Raw genomic sequence first — 17218 nt, forward strand, 5'->3', positions numbered from 1 at the left:
ACCCTGGACCTTAGCGGTGTAACCGGCAGCCTCCGTTCCTAAGAATGCAGGGTGAAGGACCTTCGATGACGTCGCGGCTTGTGATTGGTGGCGTGACTGCTCATGTGGCCGCTCACACGACCAATCACAAGCCGCGACGTCATCGCAGGTCCTTCACTCGCTCATTCTTAGGAACGGAGGCTGCCGGTTGCAGCGGTTACGACCAGGGCGCGTCCAAGGGTGAGTATATCCATATTTTTTATTTTTATTCTTTATTTTACACATGAATATTCATCCCGATTCCCGATATTGCAAAAATATCGGAACTCGGTATCGGAATTCCGATACCGCAAATATCGGCTCAACACTAGTAATGATTCCCAAACACAATTTCCTCAAAGACGATGAGGTTATATTAGATTATATATTACAGTATATACAGACACATGTGCAAGGATACCAAAGACAGCAGACAAGTTAAACTAATCCCATCCCTAACCCATCTCTTCAACCTATCACTAACTTCTGGCACCTTCTCCAGTGCTTTCAAAGATGCCACAATCACACCTATCCTCAAAAAGCCATCCCTTGACCCAAGCGCTATGTCCAGCTATCTCCCCATATCTTTGCTCCCATTTGCATCCAAACTCCTTGAGCAGCACGTTCATGCTGAACTTTCCTCTCACTTTGCATCTAATTCTCTCTTCGACAACCTACAATCTGGCTTCTGTGCCCACCATTCCACTGAGACTGCTCTGACCAAAATTGCTAATTACTTACTTACAGCCAAAGCTAACAGATAATTCTCTATACTCCTCCTTCTAGACCTGTCCTCTGCCTTCGACACAGTTGACCACTGCCTCCTACTACAGATCCTCTCTTCCTTTGGGGTCAAACACCTCACCCTATCTTGGATCTCCTCAAACCTTACCAACCACACATTTAGCGTTTCCTACTCCCATACTACCTCTTCATCTCGCCCCCTCTCTGTTGGTGTCCCTCAATCCTCTGTCCTTGGGCCCTTACTCTTCTCAATCTATACACTCTGCCTGGGAAAACTCATAAGGTCCTACGGCTTCTAGTACCATCTATATGCTGATGACACTCAGATCTACCTCTCTGGCTCAGATGTCACCTCTCTGCTCTCCAGAATCCCAGAGTGTCTATCAGCCATATCCTCCTTTTTCTCCTCTTGCGTCCTCAAGCTCAATGTGGACAAATCTGAACTAATTATCTTTCCTCCATCTCGCATATCTTCCCTACCTGATCTATCTATCAAAATAAATTAAATCACACTTTCCCCTGTCCCCAAAATTCATTGCCTTGGAGTAACCCTGGACTCTGCCCTGTCCTTCAAACCACACATCCAAGCTCTCGCCACCTCCTGTCGCCTCCAGCTCAAAAATATTTCCAGAATCCGTTCTTTCCTCAACCCACACTCTACCAAAATGCTCGTGCATGCCCTAATCATCTCTCGCCTCGACTACTGCAACATCCTCCTCTGTGGTCTACCTTCTAACACTCTCGCACCCCTCCAGTCCATCCTTAACTCTGCTGCCCAACTAATTAATCTCTCTCCTCGCTACACTCCTGCTTCCCCTCTTTGCAAATCCCTTCACTGGCTCCTAATTTCCCAGCATATCCAGTTTAAACTGCTAACACTGACCTACAAAGCCATCCATAACTTTTCTCCTCCGTACATTGCCAAACTAATCTCTCAATATCTTCCCTCACGCTATCTCCGGTCCTCCCAAGACCTCCTTCTCTCCTCCACGCTTATTCGCTCCTCACCAAATGGCCTCCAAGACTTCTCCCGAATATCACCCATCCTCTGGAATTCTGTGCCCCAACATGTCCGGTTATCCACCACATTTGGATCTTTCAAAGAAACCTGAAAACTCACCTCTTCAAAGAAGCTTACAGCCTGTAATGACAACACTGCCACCTCAACACCATTTGAGCTACTGCAACCCTCGACCTACCGTCTCCTTCCCCATAATCCTGTAGAATGCAAGCCCTCAAGGGCAGGGTCCTCGCCCCTCTGTATCAGTCTGTCATTGTTAGTTTTGTCTACTGTAAGTGATATTTGTATTTTGATGTAACCCCTTCTCATGTACAGCATCATGGAATTAATGGTGCTATATAAATTAATAATAATAATAAATAAAGCAAAAATACTAAAAAAAGGGAAAATATAACATTTGTTAGCTAGACTCTAGTGTACCTGCAGCAAATAGTGCCAACTTGGTACAACAAATCAATGAACCAAAAAGCCCACTATAGACGATGCAATCAGTAATATAGGAGATCTACAAACCGAATCTGTAAACTGTGTAACTAAACAACAAATCAAAATTCCAGAATTACGTTGTTTTTAGTCACTGCAACATTGCAATAATATGCATTATAGATGATTAAAACATTGCATCATAACATTGTATCTACCCCAGAATGGCAAACGGGGGTCTGTAGAAGACCCTCATGCTCGCCATTGCAGATCTCTTATACACGCCGACCCCCGATGGTCGGCGTTCATAGCGGATGATCATTTTGCTACACATATGCTATGCTATGTGTAGCACAAGCGATCAGAAGATCGCAGCTTCAAGTCTCCTAAGGAGTGTATTGAAGCAAGTAAAAGGTAGAAAAAGAAAACTAAGTATTCAAAACACCCCTTTTTTACCCATTCAAAATAAAATAAAAAAATACACATTTGCTAATGCTGCGGTCAGAAATACCCAATCAAATCATAACAACAATTAATTCAACCAGTAAACGGCGCAACGAGAAAAAGAATCAAAACGCTAGAATTACATTTTTTTGATAGATGTAATATTGCAATAAAATGCAACAAAATATCATATCTACAACCAAAATGGTATCAATAAAAACGTCAGATCGAAGCGCAAAAAATAAACCCTCAACCTGCTCCAGAGTCTGAAAAATTAGAATGTTATGGGTCTCAGTACATGGTGACAAACAGAAAAACATTTTTTTTCATGCAAATTTCTGAAATTTTTTTCACCACTTTAATAAAAATATAAACTACACGTTTAATATCTCTGTTCTTGTACTGACATGGGGAATCATATTGCTAGTTCAGGTTTACCATATAGTGAACATGATAAATAAAAAAAACCAAAAAACAATTCTGGAATTGCCCTTTTTTGCAATTTCACTGCAGTTGGATTTTTTTTCCTTTTTCCAGTACACTATACGGTAAAATCAATGGTGTCATTCAAAAGTTCAACTCGTCCTGCAAAAAACAAGCTCTCACGTGGCAATATTGATGGGAAAAAAAATATGGCTCTTGGAAGAAGGAGAGGAAAAAATGAAAAACACACGGGAGTGAAGGGGTCTAGAGTATTGGTTACTACACCTGGACATGATATTATGCAGGTGACACATATTGACCTATCGTGGACAGCGGAACATTGTGCCGCAGGGTAGAAGAGAGATTGTCTAAAATAATACTGGTAAATTAAATTAACTTTTGGTCAAAATATTAAGTTTTAGGTCGGATTCACACCTTCATTTTTTGGGTTGGAGTATGGTCCTTGATGGACAGACTGCCCGCAGGTCTCCTGACCCAGATTTAACAGTCTCATATGTGCGTATGAAGCTGTGAAACTCAGGTCAGTAGATCTGTTGAACACGGACCTCAAAACACAGGTGACTACATCTGGTCTTCGCTTTGTCTGAAATCGTCCCATTAAAGGGAAGCTCCTACATGGTACGTTTTTCCCCATCTATGGGTAGGATAGTATGTAGCAGGAGAAGCGGAGCAGATTAATGCAAGTCTATTGGAAAAGATTCAATATACCTTATTCAATTTGGCCTCTGCTCTTTCTTATGCTTGGGATTCCAGAGGGTGGCCATGGTGAGTGATGCAGGGAGCGCCGTCTAGGACTCTCAAACATAGGAAGTACAGGGATTTAACTGGATACAATTTATTCTGGAACTTTTTCCTCTATGACATGCTGCCAGCAGATCAGAAACCATCTTAAATGTGTCCGGTTCCCTCTTAAAGTGATAATTCCTCACATTTAAAAGGTGCTCTCAACTCAAGTTACTTCCAATCCATGTGATACGTGATGAAGGATAACTTTTTTGATAACTGGGAATTTGACCACTGGGTCCTCCACATATCCAGAAATCCAGGTCTCTGAAGAGCCACAGCTGACGGGAGCGGAGGTCAATCATGCGCCCTACTGCTCCATTCATTCTTAATGGGAGCGCCATAGACTGTTTAGTGGGATTGGTGGAGGCTACAGTGGATGGACCTCTTGCAATCAGACTGTTATCCCTTATGTCCATTTTCTACACTTTTTCTTGCAGATAGGGCAATGTTTTCCCATCGATTCCCCTCTTTTGCTTGAGTCAACTGTTGCAACCAAAATCACACAAACCTAAATGAGGCGGCGTTTCAGAGAAAACCATGGCTTGGGAGCCGAGGTGCACGGGAAACATTTTGGACACACATGAAGAGAGAGACCTGCCACTCCGGGGCAGCATATCGGAGTTACCCATATAAGGCTGAAATCATACATCCAGTGCCCGATACATGCGGCCTGTGGATCGGACATCATGTACCAGCTGTAAGGCTCACTTTATGTCGTGGCATTTGCATTCCAAATATCCACTGTAGCCTTATGAGTGGAAAAATACAGTTTTATAAGCTTATTTTCAGGATCATGAGCTTCTTGATGCATCTGAAGTCTTCCCCCACTGTTCTCGCTACACGGGACAGAAAATGCTTCATTATAATCGCTTTATAATATTATTATATTATAAATATTAGGAGATATTGGACACGTTTCACTCCATTGTGGCCGCACACAATCTTATATATAGGACTTGGCAATGTTTATTTTCCTCATTAAACTAAACTAAAAATGGTAAGAAAACGACTTCCATAATAGTGGTAATCATGTAAAGATGAGGCATTACATACCTCGGAAAATTGAAAGCCGAGAATCTCTTTCCATTTTTCTTAAAAATAATTCATTGACTTTCCTATTCATCAGAGCAGCTAAGAAATCACAAGGAATGAAGAACTCGATGGCACATTCAACATTTTGCCACCTGACATAAATCTGGGTAGGAGAAAGCGGTGTGTAGAAATCCCGCTCATCTGCGATACGGCCGGCGACTCCCAGAGAGGATATTATCTGTCCAGTGCAGAAAGTAAATCATAACGGCAGAAGGTACGATTTATACACATGAGCCCCCAAAACGGCTCATTTAGATTTCCCTTAAAAAACAAGAGAATTATATGCGCGACAGGCTCTTGAAAGCAGGTTAGACATTCTAATACTTTTTATCTAGAAATGACAAAGTTTTTCATTCAGAACCATTATAATGAGACAGAGAAAATCATTTTCCAGTGCAGTATTCTGGTGCCACAAATTATTCTGTCCTGCAAAGATTATTTATTTTCCCTCATAATCTGTGAGATAAGGATAACTCTTTACAATAAAGAAAAGGGCATTTGAGGATCATTGTAAGGCTAGAAATGAGGTCCCATTATTTGCCACCCTACAGCAGGGCTTGATATTTCTTACAGCTGCCATACTTTATCTATTACTCCATTACCATGGGGAAACATTCACCTCCACAGTATTCTAGCAATAGTATTTCACTAGAGAGGCAAGTCCTGTGCAGCTGGCCACCATCTATTCGGAAAGGAGCAACTAGGGTTAAGCCCAGTCAGTCCAAATGCCTCGTAGCTGCCACAAACTGACTTTATTCTCTGCACGTTCAAGCTTAAATTAATATCCTCTTACCAAGATGCCACACGTAACAAATATGTGCAATAGAAAAGAAAAAGTAAAAAAAGAAATAAGAAAAATATATAAAAAAAATATATAAAAACTTAAAGGGGTATTCTCATCTCCAAGATCCTATCCCAATATGTCGTAGGTGTAATATTAGCAAGTAGTATTCATTTATTTATAGTTTTTCTGATTCACTATTTCTTTTTCCTCATGTGCAGACATTGCTGGACCTTAGGTATCCATGGTTACGACCACAAGCAACTAGCTGTCACTATATCAGTGGTCATGGATACCTAAGGTCAGGGCCGGCTCCAGGTTTTTGAGGGCCCTGGGCGAAAGAGTCTGTGGGCCCCCCTTTAACACATACCACGATTCATGATCGCATATAAACACAGCCATGTAGCATATAACACAGCCCACGTGTTATATAGCACAGCCACGTAGCATATAACACAGCCACGTAGTATATAGCATAGCCCACGTAGCATATAACAGCCCATATAGTATATAGCACAGCCACATAGTATATAGCACAACCCACGTAGCATATAACAGCCCACGTAGTATATAGAACAACCATGTAGTATATAAAGACACTTGCCCCATATAGTGCTGCACAAATGTTGATTATGGCCCCATAAGATGCTCCATACAGACACTTACCCCATATAGTGCTGCACAAACGTTATTGCCCCATAAGATGCTCCATACAGACACTTACCCCATATAGTGCTGCACAAACATTATGGCCCCATACAGACACTTGCCCTATATAGTGCTGCACAAACGTTATGGCCCCATATAGACACTTGCCCCATATAATGCTGCACAAACGTTATGGCCCCATATAGACACTTGCCCCATATAGTGCTGCACAAACGTTATGGCCCCATAAGATGCTCCTTACAGTCACTTGCCCCATTTGCTGTAGCTGCGATAAAAAAAAATCACATACTCACCTCTCTGTCACTCAGGCCTCCGGGGCCGGCACTTTCAATATTCGCCTGTCCTCGTTCCAGCCGCCGCTCCATCTTCTTCAGCATCTTCTGTACTGACGCCAGGCAGAGGGCGCGCACGAACCACATCACCGCGCCCTCTGACCTCAGCATCACTGCAGAAGATGCTGAAGATGGAGGCAGAGCGGCGGCTGGAACGAGGAGCAGGTGAGTATCGCGCAGCGCTCCCCTCCCCGTTATACTTACCTGCTCCTGGAGCGGTGCAGTCCCTGCTTCCCGGCGCGGCAGCTTCTTCCTGTATTGAGCGGTCACCGTTACCACTCATTACAGTAATGAATATGCGGCTCCACCCTTATGGGAGGTGGAGCCGCATATTCATTACTGTAATGAGCGGTACCATGTGACCGCTCAGTACAGGAAGAAGCTGGGGAGCCAGGGACCTGCAGGGACCGCGCCAGCCACCAGGAGTAGGTAGGTGAGCATAATTAGACAGCCCCCAGCCGCTCCCCCTCCCAGTGGTCCTAGGCACTGGCAGCTGCCTGCCTGCCTGCCCCTAACGCCGGCCCTGAATGGGCCCCCCTGTCTCACCAGGGCCCCGACACTTGCCCGGGTACGCGGGTGCTGACGCCGGCCCTGCCTAAGGTCCTGCAATGCCTGAACATGAGGAAAGAGACAGAGAATCAGAAAAACTATACTACGTTTCTAATTGGAGATATTTGCTAATATTATTAGGTTAGGATCTTGGAGATGGGAATACCCCTTTAAATGCAAGACAGTGCAATATTTGGAAGCTATTATAACTAGTGTAAATCCACATTAAAAACACATTTCAAATATGCTTTGAATACTCTTCCTATTTAAATGCAATAGAAAATCTACTTTGTTATCTGTAAGCCAAGTTTTGAGAGTTATTTTCTCACAGGATTTTGAAAACCTTGTTGTGGAAATAAAGAAGTGACATGTCACTTTCTTCAGACAGATTATGTGGCATTTCTAGGAGTTTTTTCTTTTTCCTGTCTAAAAGCCTTTACGGTTAATATGTATGTCATTCTGCTTCCAACTTCCTCCAGCTCCTTCTCTCGCACGTTTCCATAGATTTCTACAGTATCAGACGTGATTTGAAATAATCAAATGGATCAGATACTAATTGATTTTGAGTTGGATCTTATGAAATTTGCATGTCCCAGCAAATTCAAACAATTTGCATTTCAATTTGCATGAATCGCCAAAAAAGCCAAGGCAGGGAATGCAGCAGCCATTTTAGGATGGTGAGAAAACGTCAGAGCTCACAGCTCAGCAATAAAGACAGGAAGAGACCGCACCAATCACAGTAGTCAAAATGGAAGAGGTGAGCCCGTTGTCGCCTCTGGTAATTAATAGTGATGAGTGAATATACTCGGGACTCGAGAGTTCTCGAGCACGATCAGGTGTCCTCCGAGTATTTTTTAGTGCTCAGAAATTTAGTTTTTCTTGCCGCAGCTGAATGATTTACATCTGATAGCCAGCATAAGTAGCCTGGTTGCTAGGGAATCCCAACATGTACTTATGCTGGCTAACAGATGTAAATTATTCAGCTGCGGCAATCCTATGCTGTGCATGGTCTGTGTGACCAATCTGTGATCACAACACAAGCAGTTTCCAAATCCCATATATTGGGAAACCCCCAAAAGTGATGCCATTTTAAAAACAGCGCCCCCTGACATATTGAAAACTGCAGCCAGGTAGTTTATGAACCCTTCAGGTGATTTCCAGGGATTAATGCAAAGTTGCATGACAGAAATGAAAAAGTGTATTTTTACCACCTAAATGCCGCTACCTTCTGAACAGGTTACTACAGCCGTCAGACTCTAAGGCCGCTATTTGGTCATGAATTGCCATAGCAAACATCAAGACCACACAATCATGATATGAGAGCACCAATTGGGATAAAGAGGAATCCCCCACACTCTGTTAACCATTTATATGATGTAGTCACTATTGACAGCATCTAAGGGGTTAAACAATTTGGACTGTGGAAACACTGATCATGGCTGATGCAGCAAGTTGTCAGCTATAGTGTACAGCCGACAGCTGCTGGATTGTCATCTGTATGGGGAGGCTATTCTCTTATATCTCAGGTCAGTTACAAGATGTATTGGCGGTCATTAAGGTGTTAAAATCCTCTCTGCCAGAGGTACAGTTGCATGCGGCACCATGCAAATAAATCAGAGAGGCTTCCCTAAGCTGCTAAATAAATCAGAGAGGCCTCCCTAAGCTGCTAATTGGGCAACTGCTGATAAGGGCAATGGCAGAGCCCAATGCAGCAACATCATGGTGGTGGTCAAGTATAAGGACAAGAGGGATGTCCTTATCTTGACCACCATCCACCATGACAACAGCTCCTTGTCACTGTCGGTGGTACCACAAGAGGAGTCCCAAAGTCAGATTTTATCCTGGATTATAATAAGTACATGGAGGATGTAGATCTCTTCGATCAGTTCCTCAAACCATACAGTGGCACGCAAACAGCAAATGTACGGTACAAAAAGTTGTTCGTGCACATTGTACAGATGGCACTGTACAATGTTTTTGTGCTGTTTCGATGTGCAGGCAATACAGGGACCTTCCTTCAGTTTCAGGAGGTAGTCAACAATGCTTGGCAGTCAGGAAGGTGAGGTTCCAATACTTCTAAAACTATTGGTGCCCATATTGTACCTGGTCAACATTTTTTCGATAAGTTTCCCAGAATGTGAGGAAGGAAAGAACACAAAAGAAGTGCAGAGTATGCTCCAAGAGGGTTATCCAAAAAGACGCAATTTACCATTGTGAAACGTGCCCTAAGAAACCGGGCCTTTGCATTAATGATTGCTTCAACGCAACCACATGTCCACAAAGTGATAAAATTTAGTTTTACTCTGTTAACACAACACACTTTTATAATCTGATGTACTCTGCACAATTTACACATAGCACCATATCATAAATTCAAACACCCGTAAAACCAAAAGCATTATTATTATTACTGTAACTATGCCTCTAGATCATTCCTTCAGGGGTATAGTTTCCAAAATGCAGTCACTTGTGGGGGTTTTTCTACTGTTTAGGCACATCAGGGGCTCTCAAAGCATGACATGGCGCCCACAAACCATTCCATCAAAGTCTGCGCTCAAAAGATCACTCCTTCCTTTTGGAGTTCGGCAGTAGTTTCCCACCACATATGGTGTATCGGCATACTCAGGTGAAATTGCAAAACAAATTTTGGGGTCCATTTTCTCTTGCTACCCTTGTGAAAATGAAAACATTTGGTGGTAAAGCAACATTTTTATGGAAATAATGTAATTTTTTATCTCAACTTTATAACATTCTGTGGAGCACATAGCTAAATAAATTCCTTGAGGGCTGTAGTTTCCAAAATGGGGTAGCTTGTGAGGGTTTTACACTGTTTAGGCACATCAGGAGCTCTCCAAATGTGGTTTGGTGTGTGCTATAGATGTCAGCTAATTTTTCGCTCCAAAAGTCAAAGAGTGCTCCTTTACCTTCCAAGTCCTGCTGTGCGCCCAAACAGTAGTTTTCCACCACAAATGGTGTGTTGCGTACTGAGGAGAAATTACACAATAAATTGTATTGTGCATTTTCCCCTGTTACCTGTTATGATAGTGTATCAACTCGCTCGGTAAAATAGGTAACACACTAAAAACTGCAAATCACCCTGCCAGTTCCTGTACAGACCTCGCAGTCCCTAGTGGTTCCTGCATGAGCTGGGATAGCCCTAACTACAGACTAGACGATGACAACTCAGACCTATACTGCCTAAAAGGCTGTCGAGAGCTTCACGTTCCTCCTAAAGAACCAGAGGACAAAGCAGAATGCAAATTATCTACAGAAGGAAAAGTGTGCCAAAATATAAAGAGATCCCATAGTGAGTAAAACAAACCACGAAATACAAAATAAAGGAATAAGTGCATACTTTTAGAGAATATGCCGCATACTTCCTAAAAAGAAACAGAAGATAGATGCAGGGTAAAAAAAAAGAGAGGCAAACCCCAGCTGGTCTTTCACTGATTGGCTTAAACTACAGCAGTATGGCTGGACACCCAAATGAGACTATCGTCAGCAGGAAATATCAGCAAGGGGAAAGTATATAAAGCCACACCAGAAAGGTGATGGAACAGACAGATGAGTAAATGAAAACACCCATTACCCTAAAAAGACTGAAGCAAAGATACAGAAACTAAACACCTAAAGAAACAGTCTATCTACTGTGGCTTGTCGGACAAAGTTGACCACAAAGCACACACTCAAGAGTTCAAACCCAGACCCTTGTCATTACCCTTGTGAAAATGCAAAGTTTGAGGCTAAAATAAACAATTTTGTGGGAAAAAGTAACATTTTTATATTTTCCTTCACATTGCTTTAATTTCTGGGAAGCACCTGAAGGGTTAATAAACTTATTGAATGTGGTTATGAGTACTTTGTGGGGTGCAGTTTTAAGAATTGTGTCACTTCTGGGTATTTTCTATCCTATAGGCCCCCAAAATCACTTCAAATGTGATGTGCTCCCTTAAAAAAAAAATTTTTGTTAATTTTGTTGGAAAAAAATAGAAATTAATGATAAACGTTTAACTCTTAACTTCCCAACATAAAAAAAATAATGTTTCAAAAATGATGCAGATGTAAAGTAGACATCTGGTAAATATTATTTATTAACTATTTGAGATACAAATCTCTGGTTTAAATACAAAAATTTAAAGTTTCAAAAATTGTGGAATTTTCGCCAATTTTTCGACATTTTCACTTACAAAACAGAAAAAATATAAGCCTAAATTTACCACCAACATGAAGAACAATGTTGATAACACGAAAATATACCATTTTTATTGACATATCAATGCCAGAGAGAGTGAGAGTCTAATTTTTATAAATGGACATTAAATAAATGGCTAAAAAGCAACAGAACAAAAGAAACAGAACAAACCCCACAATCTGCTTATGTTTAGATTAGCTGCATTAAAAGCCTAACAAAAAATGTATTTGGATGATAATCGGCCGTACCATAAATCCCTCTGAACTGCTATTATAGGAAGAATATTGGAGAAACTAGTCCAATTTAGATGGTGCTGACAAGTTTTATCTCTAGCCAAATCAGAGTTCTCGCATTTTGGCTGGATACTATCGTTAAAGCTTTGTTGTGAAAAACACTATTTAGTCTCTTTGCTTGTTCTTCACAAAGCCTCATCTACCATTACACCAGATGGACCCATAACCATCATCCTAATTAAATGATACAAAGTAATTTGTTTTTGCTGTCATCTTGGCATGGCAGTTCGTTATGGGACTGCCCATAAGTATCTAGGCATGCTCCATAAACAGACTCATTGGACAACTGGCTTCGTATGTGAGAGAAATTTGATAGTGAAGTCCACAAGGCACAGAGATTGGTATAATGGGTGACAGTCTGTGTACATGGCTGTTGAGAATAGGTGCTACATAAATAAACTGAACATAAAGGAACCCGTCAGGAATAAAAAAACATAATATGAACCACATGAACAGAGCATAGCAGTATAAGTGTACTCTTACAAACCTTTGACATTCCATAGAGACAAGTCAGAATTTTTGATGGGAGAAGATCTGAGTTGTGAGACCTTCAACGATTGCCAAAAGAAAGGAGCACAAGTGAAGATCTGCTCTCCTCCTACACTTAAGTCAGACTCCATAGACGTTCTACTAAGCCTGTCTTCAGTGTTGGAGAAGTGCGCCTTTGTTTCAGCAACCGGTAGGGTTATCTGATCATGTCCCCCCCATAGAACAACTTATGGCATCTGAAAAGTTTGGTAAAAGTGCACTGACACCTTAATGTAACTGACTTTCCATTACTTAATATGTACACCTCCAGACCTTTGGTTGCTAATAAATTTCTTTATTCACTTACATATCAAATGTAAAGTTGGGATATATTTTCATGCTCCTCACAATACGTATACCTATAACTCTAATGTCTGATGTACAAGTAAAATTAACCAATATTCCACCTTTGTGAGTAGGTGAGGTGGGTAAAAGCCAATTTAGAGAACAATTATCAACAGTATCAGTAGTACTGGCTTGCGGTAGTTCCTAATGACACAGTCATGTCCTCTTGCACCAGTTACTTTATCATTATAAACAGGGGAAATCATTGTACAATTACTGTTCCAATTACTTGGTGACATGCAATAATCTGGATTCAATAAATTTGTTTTTAGTATATTAATGAAAACACATTGGATAAGTGTAAAACCTAAGCCGTGCTCTTACGGTAAGAGTCGACATCATTGCTGCATATAATGGATATTACAAGCTTTCAGAAATAATTCCTAGAACGCCATGGGACATGTATCTTCTTTCATTTATTCTCATTTATGGATTCCATATACACCTTTATTCAGTCTATTTGCAGCGTTTTCTCCTGCAAGTCCTACAGCTCAGGAGATCCTGGCCATGCCAAACGCAGAAACACAAACTAGATATACTGTATAATGTCCGTCTCAATTCTGTTTTGCATGGACTGAATCTTTACTTTTATTGGGCAATACCCCATTTCTGTGAGGTTACCTTTATTTCCTGGGGACCCTATTGGAGATCTGAATCATAAATAGGTAGAAGTAAATTATCTTTTTATAATAAAATGTTCTTCTAGGATCTTAACAAGTTTCATACAAGATCTGGATCGAATAGGGAAAGGAGAACAGGATGAAGTAATACCTAAAACAGTTGAGCAGCCTCGCTCCACACCCCTGTATTGAGCAGAGGCCGAGCCCCGACCAGTTAGGAAGGTCGGTCAGTGGGCATGTCCGACTAGAGGGCGCAACCTCACTGCATACTAGTGGATGGAGCGCGAGACCCTGCCCACTGGCCGGGGTTATGTAGAATTCATACATACCCTCCAATCCCAGGTCTGAAACCGGAAAATCCTCGCAGAGCATATTGCGTGTGCCGGGGGGATTCATAAGTCTGCAGTCACACAGAGTGACTGCAGACTTATTGGTTTTGACCAGACAACCCCTTTAACTCACAGCCACCCAGCTCAGAACTATGGTATAATCATTTTCATGCTGCTACTTCTGTCTGTGTGCTAGACGTGAGGCTGACTGCTTGAGTTGTCAGGATTTATTATCTTTTTCCATTCTTGCCATATTGGATCATTTTTTGGCATTTGATGACATGTGCATTACCATCTTTTTGACTATGGTAACCCATAGGGGTATTCACTTTATGTTACTGTTACAAAATGTATATAAGCTCTGTTCCCGTAGCTACTTAATACATGCTATCTACTTTCCCCAATCAGGCAGCCTGTGTTCTCCTTCCTTTCTTGAGTGACTGGTACCTTTACTTGTAGTTTTTATAGTGTTATATTGAATGTGGAAATTTGTTATTTAATTTTTTAAATGTAAATGTTAACACTTGTAGTCCTGCATCTAACAGGTGTCTGTATCTCTGGGTGCGTGTGCTACACAGAAGAACTGGAAGCCATCTCCTGGAAAAAAACATAACAGCTGGTCTTCACTCACTAGCTCAGAGACAACTGAAAGTATGGCTATAGAGCATGCAGAGAAGAAAACTGCAGGCATAGAAGTCAATTAATTGCCAGAAATAGAGGTCTTCCTCATGTACACACATTACAGCCTATTCTGAAAAGTTTTGTAAACTAAAACTACAGGTACTGAACATGCAAACAGCATCCACATAACAGAGCAAACCATAGTAACCAATAAAGGGATGTAATAGGGGGTTTGACATTGTACATTAGCCCTATTATATAACTTATCTGTCCTATGTCCCAATTGAAAAATTCTGAACAAAGCTGACTGCCCACTAGATGGGATGATGAAAGGTCAGGCAACATCTGATGAACGCACTGCTTAACAAAAAGCTGTAACAAACTATAACCCACAGATGGTTAGTTAGGTAGTTAAATTTTATAGACGTCATTTTATGTTTTCTAGCCAAATTAAAAAAAGGCTCATAAAAAGGAGACACAGTCATGGAAAATTAAGACTTTTATATGAATGCTGGATGTTTGCTTTTGGTGTCCCTATATGAATACATAGCATACAGCAAGTCAATAATTGTCCTTATGCGGCCAGCCCTGAACCTGTCCCTGGTCATTGTGCGGCCAGTCCTGACCGTGAAGTTCCTGGTCTTTGTGTAGCCAGCCCTGAATTTGAAGTCCCTGGTCTTTGTGTGGGCAGCCCTGAACCCAATGTCCCTAATCTTTGTGCAGCCAGTCCTGACCTTGATGTCCCTGGTCTTTGTGTGGCCAAGTCCTGACCCCAAAGTCCCTGTTCCTTGTGTGGCCAGCCCTGAAGCCTTAGTCCCTGGTCCTTGTGCAGCCAGTTCTGAATCTGTAGTCCCTAATCCAGGTGTTTCCAGTGCCTGAAACATGTACCCCCATCAGTGTGTGGCCAAGTCACCGGAATCAGTATCCGAGACCCGTGTGTCTGAACGTGTTCCTATCCGAGTAGTCAGTGTCTATGTCAGTAACCTTTCTGCAGAGGATCTAGAACCCATTAGTCTGAACAGAGCCCAAGTCCTATTCGTGTCTGCTTACCTGACTACTGAGGTCAACAGCTACAGTACCGAGGACTGCCTAGGAATGGTACCTGGGGGTTACCTGCTCTAGCCTGAATTCATCATTAGGAGCTCCATTAAGGACCAGATTGCCACTTAGCTATGCCCCTCCTAGGCAAGCCCGTCCCCCTGGCATAGTGGGTCCACGAACCACGTGTGCCACCAGTGTGCGTAACAAGAAGTCAAAGAGGTGCTTCTCTAGTTATTCTGGCTGCCACTCCACCTTATTTCTACAGGCCAGGAACATCATCGAAAAAATTAATCTACAATGGCTTCCAGCATATGCACAAATTAAATGGAGCTAGTGCACTTTGCATTACTGCAGATAATTTATGGCGATGTCTCTGACCATGCAGGAAAATGGTCTGATCATACTACAGCACCTGGTCAGGAGAAGAAGCAAAATAGTATACAGACATTACAGGATGGAATTGCAAATTATTCTGTAAGGTAAGACAAGTTTTTAAACAGGCAATTGTGAAACGTATTTTAATTACAAGACCTATTGATTAAAGTGTACTTTGTTGGAGGGACAACCCGTTTATGAAATTTAGCGCCTCTACTAAGTGGCATGCGCTTCCGTGCACTGTGCCGAATATCTACTCTAGTGCTGGAGTAGCATTTCTGAAGTACAAAAGCTGTCAATTTTCATGAAATTAACAGGTGGCGCGGTCATGCCCCTTTCTCACCTGGCTCAGGCCCAGCTCCACCCATTTTGGTGTAGCAGATTCAAACTAGAGTGAGTTTGTGGGAAAACAGTGCAAAAATTTGGAGACTTTTCAAAGCTTTAAGGTTCTTTTGTGGTGTAAAATCTTTGGAAACAATGGGGCCGATTAATCAAACTGTCACGGTTCTAGATAAGAGGTTGGTAAAATTTAGATGCATAAATCCTCTGACAAGTTTCCTATAAGTTTTTGCTTTAACTCAAATGCAAAGTGTTAGATGAACTCTGTATTGCCAGACCTTTGTTTAACTTTGGAGTCATAAAGCCGTGGATAACATTTCCACCCAGCTACATTCCAGATATGAAAGTAAGTAAAAAGTCACAGCGAGGTAATAAAAACGTCCTTAACAATTGTTTCTTAACAAAATGTTCGATTACACATTTGAAATGACCAGAAGTAATATCACACAGTGTTATTAATAATAATAATAATAATCTTTATTTATATAGCGCCAACATATTCCGCAGCGCTTTACAGTTTAATATTCTAAGCCATTAACATCTATGGAGAACAGCAGATCAGGAAACGTGAACATGTGTTATCTGGGATAAAATATAAAATTAATGTTTTCCCTTGGAGTTCAATAGGCTAGTCTCATCCAGTTAAAAAAAAAATCAAAATGTTATTCGTATCTTACTTAAAAAGAAACAAATAATGTTCCAGGTCAATACCAATAATGTAATAGAGATACTCAGACAAGAAAATTATTTCTGTGTGGGGCGCCGAGTACCTAGGGCAACCTAGGGTGAACCAGGACAAGACGACTTGCGTGTATTATTAGGGTGCCAACTTCCATGGCAAGGCAAGGGCATCACTAGGGAATAATAGCAAGGGAAACATTGAGGTCCTCTTTCCAATTACATCCCCATTCTCTAAAACCCTGGGTACTTATGTAACATCATGATTGGTGTATATATATATATATATATATATATATATATATATATATATATATAATTTTATTAAAAAAAAATCTAGTGGATGCTTACAACTTTAGATTCTTATTTTTTTTTTTAACTGGATGAGACTAGCCCATTGTTAGACACTTTCAATACTTTCCACTTTACACATTGTTAGTTTATTTTCTTTGGGGTTAAATTTTAGATTTGTGAAGGCAACTTTTATAGTGCCGTATTAGTTGATACAGAAAAAGAGAAAGCCAATGATGATAAAGTGCAACGAAGGGACAATG

At 41.3% G+C, this 17218-nt stretch overlaps 1 protein-coding gene across 1 annotated transcript in view; it reads right to left on the minus strand.

Annotated features, from left to right (window-relative positions):
• The window catches only part of ATP10B (ATPase phospholipid transporting 10B (putative)), a 605931-nt gene that overhangs the window by 203353 nt on the left and 385360 nt on the right, over positions 1-17218 (minus strand). The window lies entirely within an intron of this gene.

The sequence above is a fragment of the Ranitomeya imitator genome, chromosome 4, assembly GCF_032444005.1.
Source record: "Ranitomeya imitator isolate aRanImi1 chromosome 4, aRanImi1.pri, whole genome shotgun sequence".
In the NCBI taxonomy this organism is placed as follows: domain Eukaryota; kingdom Metazoa; phylum Chordata; class Amphibia; order Anura; family Dendrobatidae; genus Ranitomeya; species Ranitomeya imitator.